Source organism: Coloeus monedula (assembly GCF_965178545.1).
Source record: "Coloeus monedula genome assembly, chromosome: 3".
Classification (NCBI taxonomy): Eukaryota; Metazoa; Chordata; class Aves; order Passeriformes; family Corvidae; genus Coloeus; species Coloeus monedula.
The window spans coordinates 22,348,795-22,360,362 of record NC_138783.1 but is presented as its reverse complement, the minus strand read 5'-3'; positions in this window follow the sequence as shown (position 1 = coordinate 22,360,362).

Here is an 11,568-nt window from a genome sequence, read left to right as displayed (position 1 = left end):
CCAGGTGCCGCTGGAAAGGGCTGTTTGCAGACAGGTGTTAGGCCGTGAAGGTTTTCTCTCTTTACGCACTTCTGTTTACCTCATTTACCCAACTCTGCTAGGCCCTGGCATGAACAGCGCTAATTTTTCACTCCTGCCCATTCCCAAACCTGCAGAGCCGTGGACCAGGGGCAGCTGAATGGGAGTGGGGAGGTTTGCACAGCCTGTTGGTCTTGCTGTGCCTCACAGCACCATCATGAACAAATGGTGACCTATTAGTTCCCAAGCCCCATGAAAGCATCCAGTTTGCAGCCTCTGGTTCTGGCAGCAGCTCTGACTCCCCTTTGCTAGATTTGACTGATGGCCCAGAGGAGAAACTGCAGTAGGACTTCTTCACTCTGTTTTCCCATCCTCCTCTGAGGCAAAACAGAGGGATGTACCTTGGCCAGGGAGTCTAACACCACCCTCCAGAAAGTGTTTTCTAGCCTGGGCAGTGATGGGTGATGAAGGCTCAGTCCTCGACCTTGAGCTGCTTGTGGGACCGAGGATCATGTCCAGAGCAGGTGAAGGAAGTAGAGTCTTGTTACTGCCACAAAGGAGAATGAAAAACTCCTTGGAAAGCCTTGGGAGACCAAGGTCCAGCGATTTAAAAGATGGATTAATTCTGAATTTTGGCACTGAAAGCACCCCTCCAGTTTGCAGAGGTGTGGATTATCTGCAGCTCACAGTGGCTATAATGAAGGTCCCCCATACTTCAGTATCTCTGGAAATCTGATCTCTTTTAAAACACGCAGGCTCTTAGACAGAATTTAACAGTCTAGTCTCTGCCTCCATGAAACCAAGACCATAAGTAGAAACATCTTTCAGAAGGGAGTGAGGGGAGAGGAGTGAGATCCTGACTGTTCACACAGGAACAGGAGTGGAATGCCTTATTTCTCCCAAAGCTAGCAGAGAGCACTCCTGTTGCCCCACTGACTCATGCTTATTACTAAGCACTTTGTAAACTGTGATATGAGAAATGGCTGCTTTGTGCATGCTTCAATTTTGCTCCTGGGTTTTCCTCTTAGAAAAAAATAATCAAAGCTCTGGGGGTATGGACAGTTCCTTGGCAACTGCTACAGACACGTGCACATACACCACCTCTTATTCCTCACGCAGCAGAACTGGGACCAAAACCTCATCCCAGTGAGCTCTGCAGCCCTCCAAGTGCTGGGATGTCCTTCTGGGTGTCACTTGGCATTGTCAGAGAACATGCAGTTGCAGCCAGGATGTTGGGGAGTCTGGGAAAAAATGCCTGGGTGTTTTGTCTGGAGGCAGGAAAGCGCCTGCTGCGCTACAGGTATGTGCCAAAGGAGGATTTGTGCTGCCGAGCAGGAAGGAATGGAGGTCTGGTAAGCCACAAGAGAGGGCAGAAAGCCCCTAGTTAAGGTGAGTTGTGTTACAAACTCTGCAGGGACGAGGCCCCCTTTGTGCCAAAGGGTCCTGCTGTGCTTAAAGCCAGGTCAATAACCCCGGGTTGGGAACATGGCACCCCATGCCAGAGAATAACTGGTACCCAGCAGCAGCATGGCTTGGCCCAAGGCCGGGTCCTAGGAAGGGAAAGCAAAAGCTGAACTCATTGGAAACTGCCAGGGGAGGCAGGATGCAATTTTCTCCATCTGTCTTCCATGTCTTTTCTCAGTCCTTGCTCTTTTTAAACGTCCTGTTGAAGAGCTGAATTGCAGAGCTACCTGGAAGGGTTCAGTGACCATCACAACACTGCTTGATAAGAAGGATAAACCACCTGCTCATGCCTCTTCACTGCTGCTCTGGCTCTTCGTCCTTAGCACCTTGTTCATCCTGTATGGAGCTATTTACACGTTATGCCTGCTGGATCCCTCGTGGGAGGTGTGATCATCTGGGACACAGCACCTCACTTTGGAGGTACGGCCCATGTGATTTGCTCCAAGACATACACAGTGGTTTGATACTTGTTTCAAGTTTACTGTTGAAAGAAGAGGGCTTGGAGCTGATTTTTGTGGACTGACACCCCCCTGCTTGCCAGTCATTAGCAGTAACACCTCTCTTCTGGGGTCTGGCTTAGGGTTTCAGCCCATTTAACACTTGCACTTTGCCCATCCTCAAGGGCTCACACCCAACCAGGTTGTCAGACAGAACCATCAAGACTACCCTCTACCTTAACTGGGGCTTTTGGTCATCTGCTAAACTCTTCTTAAGCAACTCACATTGCAGTCAAATTTCACTAAATTTGTCCAAGTCTTCTTTAGGATGAATTGCATTTGTTTTTGCTTCATCTTGGGGAAAATTAATGTCTTGGAAAAGCCAAATTCAAATATGACTACCTATGATTGTCCTGACTTTGCTCAAGTCCATTGCAGTGAGGCAACTGCTCAGCTCCACTGTCTCTACCCATCATGATGAATCTAAAAGGGAGACAGGGTGTGCTGGATGGATGCATCCTCTGCTGGGAAATTATCATCCAGCACACTTAGAAACTCTCATGAGACTTGACTGTGGCCTGCAGGCAATCTCCACAGTTGTGTCCCAGAATTAAATTATCTATGCAAATACCGTTTTCTTTTCACACGTTGCAAATGAGCCTGTAGAGAGAGATCCGTGCTGGGCCTCGTTTGAGGTAGTTTGATGAGGTAGTCAGGCACACACAGTGCTCCCTCTTGGGCTTTCCTGATCTACGTAGTCTGCTCCGAGTCCCCGCTGTAGAACGGGTAATGTTGCCATTAGCGTGAAGCACCACCCTTCTCTCTTTCACGCACTCTCTCCTTTCTCAGCCTGTGGTAGCCAGCAGTTGTAACATCCCCCTTAAAAAAATCATCTAGCCACACTTGGGCAATACCAGTTTGGTCCAGTTCGTTCTTAAAAGGGAAACTTCTTCACGCTTTCCTCTTTCAGACAAAGTTTGCTATTTGGGAATTTAAACAACTGATTATTTTCTTTTCACATACCCACCTAGTCCATGGTCCCTTGTGTATGAATTGTTGAAGTTTTAACCATTTGAAGGTTCACTTTGCAGGGCTCATTAAAGCCATCCTGCCTTTCCAAGCCCATTTCCAGGCCATGAGGTTGGGCACTAAACTGGACAGGCAGCCATCCCAGATAACCCATCCCCAAGAACCAGGACTAAGTGTCCCACACAGCGAAGTCTCTCAGCGAACACCAGCCACTTCTTTAGCCTCCAGGAGTTTCTATTCTCATCTCCAGCTCCCAGGAGCAAGACCTTGGACTTTTTTCTGCTCTTCTGAGATTTCTGAAGGCTTGAACAATCTTTTGCTGTTTCCACACTATCCTGTTGGCTTTCTGACACCTTCCAAAAAATCTCAACTCCTCTTCATTCCCCTTGACAGAAGTTCTCCATTATAACCACTTACCTTGATAAGGCAACTGGGAACATGTGTGGACTACTCTTACACAAAGAGCTGCCCTCAGGGAGGTTCCCACTGCTTGCTCTGTTCTTCCCAGTACTTCCTGGAAGACTGTCCATTCAGATGGTGAAATCTCTGCCAGGAGTGGTTAGGTGCAGCTGAGGACATGAGTATGAACCGGGTGACATTCCCTTTACAGCCCATTTTCCATGCTTCTGTGAACAGTTTTAAGATAACTTGTAACTCACTCTTGCCACAGAAAATTATGAGCCCAGTTAGTGCCTCTCCATCCAGGGCAAGTCAAAAAACCTTCCTTTTTAGTACAAGGCCCTGCATCTTCCTAGATTTGAAACAGTCTCTCAGAAAGATGATCTTTGTATGGTTGATGTGTACCCCACTGTTGCTAGACGTACAAACCAAGATATTAGGAGGGACCCAGGCAGAGAAAGAAGTAGGAAAAAGCAGGGAGAACCAGAGGGATCAAAAATATTGTGGAAGAAAAGCACAAGTGACATGTGACCCACATCCCCTTGTAGCCAAAGCTACAGCACTTTGAACTTGTCTAGGGCAGGAAGATCAGCTCCAGCGTGGTTTCCACCATGCTTAGAACTGCAGCTCACTCCCACCAGTGAAAACTGGTTTGTTAGCAACACCCTGCTCATCCTGCCTGTCTCTTATGCAAAGCAAGGCTAATCCCAGAATCACCTGACAGGGGGCCAGGTCAGAAAGTCACAGAAGGCTTGGGCCTGAGACATGACCTCCTTCCAGCTGCCGTTTGGTAGCTCCCTTTAAAAGTGGAGCTGGGTGCTCACTACTGGAAGAAAGGCTGGTCTGCTTCAAGTCTCTGTAATCCTTTCTGCTCCATCCATGAAGCTAATCTGTGGGGTGTTAAAAACTCTCTGTGTGAAGCCTTTTTGCATCCTACCAGTGGCAATGCTGGATGGGGACCAGCTGGATGGAGAAAACCCTCAGTCAGTCTGTCGGATGTGGGAGAGAGGCTGACAACTTTTGTAAGTTGGTTTCCCACATGCGTTCTAATTACTGTTTTTTGGGGGGGATAGCATCAAGGGCAAAACATGAGGTTATGAATTAGGTACTGTGGCAAGGAAAAGGGAGCCAGGGTAGAGCTTCTGAGAAAGCAGCAGGATGATCCTACGCCGCAGAGTGTGTGGGAATCAAGGAAGGCTGTGACCGAGCTTTCTGGTGGATGAGGCACCAAGCAGCTCTCTGGCTCTGACAAACAAGGATGTTCATACAGATTTGGTCCTGGGACTCAGAGACAAATGGCCTCATCTTTGATGAGATCCTTTCCAAAGAGTTAGGACCATCGCTCCAAATGTCCTCCCCTTCCTTTTTCTTTCCCCCACTTTACATACTGAGCATGATGTCACAGGGTGTTGAGTATCCCTTTGGTCAGTTGGGGTCACCTGTCCTGGCTGTTTCTCCCCCCACCCCCAGCCTCCTCCCCAGCCTGGCAGCACGAAAAGCAGAAAAGGCCTTGGCTCTGTGTAATCTCTGCTCAGCAATAACAAAAACATCTCTATATTATCAACCCTGTGTACAGCACAAATTCAAAACACAGCCCTGTACCAGACACTGTGAAGAGAATTAACTCTACCCCAGCCAAAACTAGCTCAAGGGGGAGAGAGAAACTTGGTGGATCGTTCCCTCTCCCACATGGGGTAGGAGCACATGCACAGCTTTTATTAAACATCAGCAGATCCCTCTCAGAGGGATGGAATAAGGCAGAATAGCACTTCATGGCAAAGCACAGGTTCTGCCAGTGGGAGGACAGGGCATCCTTGACTGAGCTGTCCACAGGCTGACATGTTTTATTGACCATAATATAAAAAACAGTGTGGGAGGGTGGGCAGGTGGGGTGGAGGGAAGCAGAAGCAGAACCACACCATTTTCTTCTTATTTTTTTCCACTTGTATTTTCCATTGGAGACTTGGTTTTCAACAGTCCCTGTTTTTGGGGAGGGAATAACAAATGCCCTCCAAGGTTAGGTGGTGCTTCAGTGAAAGACCATGCCTGGTACCACACTTCAGAAAAGCCTGCAGAGGTCTGAGCTCCTGCAGGACCAGCCAAGCTCTACTGCATGCTGACACAGGAGACCAGGAGTTCAGCTAATTTTAGGTAAGGGACTGGTCATGCCAGATGCAGTCAGTAAGCTTGCCCACTCCTTCCTTTCATACGGAGTCTTAATATAGGATTTTTATTAAGTGTTTAGCATGACCTGGAACCCAGAGGAAGCATTCAGCCTCTTTCATGCTAATCTGAACCACCAAAGCTTTTAAGGTTCACCTTGTGCTGCCAGCAACACCCAGTGCCAGCAGTGATTAGTGATCTCCTGGGAGTATCTCAGCCTCTTAGGATTTGACAGGGAAACAATAAAGTTTGTAGTGCAGCCGAGTTTCAGCTGTGCCCATCTGCTAAGTAACAAGATACTTTCCTTCAATTGTAGCAGTCCATGACTACTCATGAAGTCATATAATGATCTCATTTCAGTTATTCACCACGTTCTTTCTTCTACCTGACACAGCGAAGATGTTTTTCTTTCTAACAGCAGAGAGTAAAACCAACCCCAAATCCCCATTAATGCAGATCTAATGCACATGCAGTGCACAACAGAAGCATCTCTTTGTTTCTGGCTCTAGCTGCCACATCTGAAGTATTTTTCCTTCTAAGAGCTGGAAAGACAGGCTACTGCCTTCCTTTTAAGGTGTTCCCTTGTCACAGCAGGGGCCTGGCACTTGCCTCCCTGAATGCTAAGCACTGTGCTGCCAGGTAAGGACTGCGCATCCCTGTTTCCAGATCCTCACAGGCAAGGAAAGCTCTTGCTCGTGTCAGTCCTTAGAAACAAAGACTTCAGTCTGAGGCTGAGGCTGAGAACCATGTGGCACAGAGGGCACTGGTGGGAGAGGTTCGTCACTCAAATTAGTTCCTGATGCTGGTGGGAATGAATGTGTTCAATGAGAAAGTTCCCATGTCCATCCTGAATGGGCCATCCTGGAGCAGAGACCAGCTGTCTGTGTCCTTATCCATCCTCGTGCGGACAGCTGTGGAAGGTGTTTCTGGGCTCACTGGGAGGAAGAAGAGGAGGCACTAAGATGTGAGGACAGAAGGATAGGCCACCGACAACGTGCACCAAGAAGACCTGTGGAAAAGCACATCCATGGGAGTGGGCTCCTTGGATGTCTGTGCTGGCTGCCAGAGAAGGGGCCTGCAGCGTGGGGAAGGGAAAAGGGTTACCATGGGGTTGTGGAAAAATCCTTGTGCAGAAGGAAGAAGACAGGAAAGGGGTGCTGTGTGGAGGCAAATGGGAGTAAAGATAAGCCAGTAATGCTGCAAAGCTGAATCAGACTGCTAAACCAGTGCAAAGCCTTGGCTTTCACAAGGACAGCACTGTTGACTTCAGAGACAAATGCAGAAGGGGGTATGAGAAACAGAGCCAGGAAATGGAAGTTACCACCATCTATGTTTGGGTATCTATGATGCCAAGAATAACTTAGTAAATAGGAAGTTAAAAGCCAGGAGCTCATCAGCTGAAGTGAACAGAAAAAGTAGAGCAGGAACAGGAGGAGTGACAACTGAGAAACAAGGCAAGTGCAAGCCTGGCATGCAAGGAAACAATTGGTTCTTACTCTTCGTAAAAGCTGGCACAAACAAATTTCAAAAGCAGAGCTATTGTTTCCAATACAGTTTTCCATGGATGTGCAACACCCAATTTAACAACCACTAAAGTACATCGTACCCTTGGCAGATGCTGATCTAAATATGCCCACATTTTACAAGTCACATGATAGATTTTCCATGGCCTCTAAAGCTATTTTGAGTCAAGGACAAGTACCTGAAAAATCACAGATCTTTAGTACCGAATTTTTAACTAAGCTGTGAAGCACTTTGATAAATAAGATCACTGCTTTGTTGCTACTAAGAAATTCAAAGCAGCAACTGCAGATTGCTTTACCCCAACATTTAGAATCTGAGATGGGAAAATATTTTACAACCCACAAGAGTTTTTGCTTACTGTCCTTTAAAGGGATTATAATCACAGACTTCATAGGATGACACACACCAGCCCTGAAGTTGTGAACTCTCAGTCTGTCTGAAGGTTCTGAAAGCCCATTCATCATGGGCTGCTTTAAAAATAAAAGAAACACAACACACCTTTCTTTTCTTAAAAAGAAATTAAAAAAATGGATGTCTTTGAAAAAGTTCGACTAGATGTTTGCCAATGAAATTTGCATGAAGAGGACACTTGTTGCTGAATAAAATACTGTGAAGACAAGACATTTGTCAGCTTTATTCACCCTGGAGAATTCTGAAGAAAAGTTCGTGACAGAAGCAACAAGACTTTTAAGTTTGAAAAGGTTGTTACTGTAAAGAGAAAAGAGAAGAGGGAGGAAATGGCTGGGCTGCCATTTACAACTCAACAGGCACATGGAAACTCAGATCTGGGATGTTCAGGCATGTTATGACAAGGAGAAAACACAGGCAATGGAGGATGTTTTTATCACTGTAGCCAGGAGTGCCAGCATTGATGTCTTCTCATGAAACAGCAACTCAGCTTCTGCAATGGTTAGTTAAAGCCAAGGATGTACCAGGTTTCTGGGAAGCAGGCTTGGGAAAATAGATTATGCTGGCACCTGGAGCAGTAGCAAAAGATGACTGGAACAGCCTTTTCAAATGTCATTCCAGCCTTTCTCTTGCCAGGCTTTTATTCTGGACTTCAGGAATGAACACACTGAAAGAGCAAAGTTACTGCAGAACCATGCCCACCTCCTGTGGTTGCCTGGACCAAGACCACAACCAACATAAAGTTGTCTGCAAAGCCTGTGGAAGGATGAAAAGCTTTTCTGGTGATGAACCAGCCATCATCTTAAGGAGTTGCTGGGTCACGATAACCATGAACCTCCTTATCCATCCCAGATATCACTGGAGGGTTCATCTGTTGGTGCATTAATGAGTGTGAAAAAATTATTTGTGGGGCATATTTCCATATTCCTACATCCCTATCCATGGAAAAACATTTGTTACCTTTACACATGATGAAATGTGTTCTGCTCTGTCCATAAGCCCTTTGTCACACCAGTGTTGCTATTTAGTCATGTCAGACCAGGGCCTCATTTTGTCATGTCAAATTATCATCAGGCTTCACCTTTGGCCACAAGCTGGGCACAACACTATGATGGTTTAAAAAGCATCAGGTGAGACACCCTCACTAGGCAGTTGTGATGTGTGGAATGGTATAAAAGGTGCATTTGTTGAAAACCTACAGCTTGTCTGAAGAGGGGGTGGCATTCAGAAAATGCCATTAAAGAGGATATTTGTTTCTCACTCACCTGGTACAGAAGTCACCTTCAGAGCCCATGATGAATGGCACAGATCACCCCTGACATTGTCCTTTTGCCAGGAGACCACAAATGATGTTGGAAGGTGTTTTCTCTCAGGACACCCTTGGTTCAGAAGCTGGTGGTGGGTTTGAGGAATTACCCTGGGGTCAGTGTTCTTTCATAACGTGAATCCCCAAAAAACTTAGGTAACTGGCAGTGTGACACAGAAGTGACACTTTTGCCACTCATGTTCAATATGCTTCTGAAAGGGACTCACCTTGGAGGGGCAGATCTGTGACTGTGGGAGCAAAGCTCCTATGGCAACCTGGAGCAGAAGCAGGCAGTCACTGGTGAACCTCCTTCTCCAAGAGAAATGACCTTTTGAATGCAAAAGCTCAACTGTATAATGGGAAAGGCATCTGCCATTTCCCAACCCTACAGAGGCACCTTACATGAGCCTCTCTTGGTGCACTGCTCAGCCAGGACTGTGCCTCCCTTGGACCATGCAGGGATGGACCTTTTTAACATCCTCAGCAGCAGCCAGGCCAGCTCTTAGGAGAGCTTGTTTTTGGGACAGCCACCTGCAACATCAGCAGTAATTACAGTAACACCCCCTCCCCTTGCACATGCCCTTTTCCAGGCTGTTGGTGGAAGACAAGCCCTGCTAATCCCCTCCTGTGCAAATGGCATTTGTGTGCAACTGGTGCAGGTAAACAAGCACAAGCTCAGGCTCCTCCTTGCCGCGGGAACACGCTGGCCCTGGGAGACGCCCTGCCTTTGCCCTCTTTCCCGTGGGGAATTCACTAGCCACAATGCCCTGCTTGAAGTGGGGATCACAGCAGCAGGAATACACCGCATCAGGGCTTTGCCAGCCACTACTAATGCATCCCATATTTACAGCAATAAGCCAAAGCAAATACCTTATTCATGTAGAGTTTAAATGTACCATGCCCACAGCCCTCTATCAAGAGGTGTGGAGGAAAACGAGATGCTCCTGGACATGTTGCACCATGGTTTTCTTCCTCATGGCCCACAGTTGCAGGGACCTCTGAGCACGGGGATGAAAATACCTGCTGCCACAACACGCCCGGCGTATGCCGGCTGTCAGCATTCAGTCAAAGGAAGTTTTTGCCTCCCAAGGCCATACTTCTCCCCTCCACATACACGCCAAACAAAATTTGTTTTCCTAGAAGCACTACAAAGTGTTTCTAGGCAGGATTCTTGGAGGGCTGTGTGTGGGACTAGGGACAAGCCATGGCCAGGCACCACAGTGTGGGCTTTCCCTATAAACCATGGCAAAGGGTCATCTCTGAGCACGTTTTCAAAGTGCAAGGCAGCCAGATGGGGTTGCAAGTTGTGAAAGACCAACATAAAGTTTCAGACATTCCTGGACCATTTCAAAACGTGTTTTGACGAGCCCAGTTGCATGGGGTTTTCTGCAAGGCCTTTTATGATTATATCTCTCAGTAGAAGACTCGGGACTGCTTTAAAGAAAGAAAAACAAACAAAAAGATGCAATTTAACTCCAAATACCTGAAGAGACCAAGTAGGGAACCCAACTTTGGAAAACACACTGCAGTGTTTATTTGAAGATAAAAACCACTGCAAACCACTCAGGTCTGATTTAGCTTATAAAGGGTGTTTGGTTATATAAATGCAAGGGATGTTTTAAAGTCTTCCAGCAAGCCCCTTTCAGCAGTGCTACTCACAACAGAAACAAAGTGCTGGGTTCAGCCACTGCTTTCACCAGGCCCCCTGTGCCTGTGGGGAGGTTTTATGATCAGGGGTTGAGTTCAGGGCCCTGTGAGGGAGAGCAGGGCAATACACACGGAAACAAAGCACTGTCCCAAGTAGCCCAGGGGAATCCTCTGCCAAGGAAGTACAAGAAGTGCAGGGACTCGTTAACCTGATGCAAAAGATGTCCCCAAAAGGACATGTTTACCCCAGCCTTCAAAAAATACCCATGTTTGGACATGCATGTCTGTTTGTTTGAAGCAGAGGGTTATTGTTAAGGGAAATGAAAGGTCCCTTATTTCTAGCATCCAGGTCCCCATCCATACTCCTCCCCATTCCCATGAAATGCCAGTTTGGTCAAGATTTGTTCAGTGTTACCCTGCTCACAAGGAGAATCCGTCAGGTCACCTACAGCCACCACGTGGCTGTTCCTGAGGCACCACAGGCTGCGAGTCAACAAACAGCGTTTGCAAAGCAAGGCTTTAGAGCAGCCACGTAACATGGGCTGGCACAAAGGACATGGCTTGCTCAATATTGCACATTTGTTATACACTAACTTTTACTAGGGATGCCAGGAACACCAGGAATTACTGAATAGTATTTTTCCACAATGGCATTCTCCTATCCATTTTCAAAGCCCTAAGGCTGAAATTTACTCTTTCAGGGACAATCCTCAGAACCAAAAAAAATGCTGTGCCTTTTATACATGTCCTTTCACCAGCAGTAAATGTCTGTGTCCTTGCATGTGCTGACCTGCTGGGCTCACTCTGTGACCCCCTGTCCCCAGCTAAGCTATCACCCCGATGAAGGGTTCGTTTGCCCTCCCAACTGACCTGTTCATCAGTGCCCAAGTCAAGCTCAGGCAAGGATCCTGTAACACTTTGGTCTGTCACGTTCCCTTGCACGAGGAACGACAGAGCTTGATGAAATCATTTATTTGCCAACACAATGATCTTCAGAGATGTGTAAATGGCAGCCAGCCTTGTGACACTCTGATGAAAGGGTAATATTTAGGATAAATATACAACTCACTTATCAGTACTGACTTTGGGTCCTGCTTTTTTATGGAATCAAGGAGGGGTTACAGACAGGGCACTTGGACAACACTCTGAAGATACATTAATCCTTTACCACTC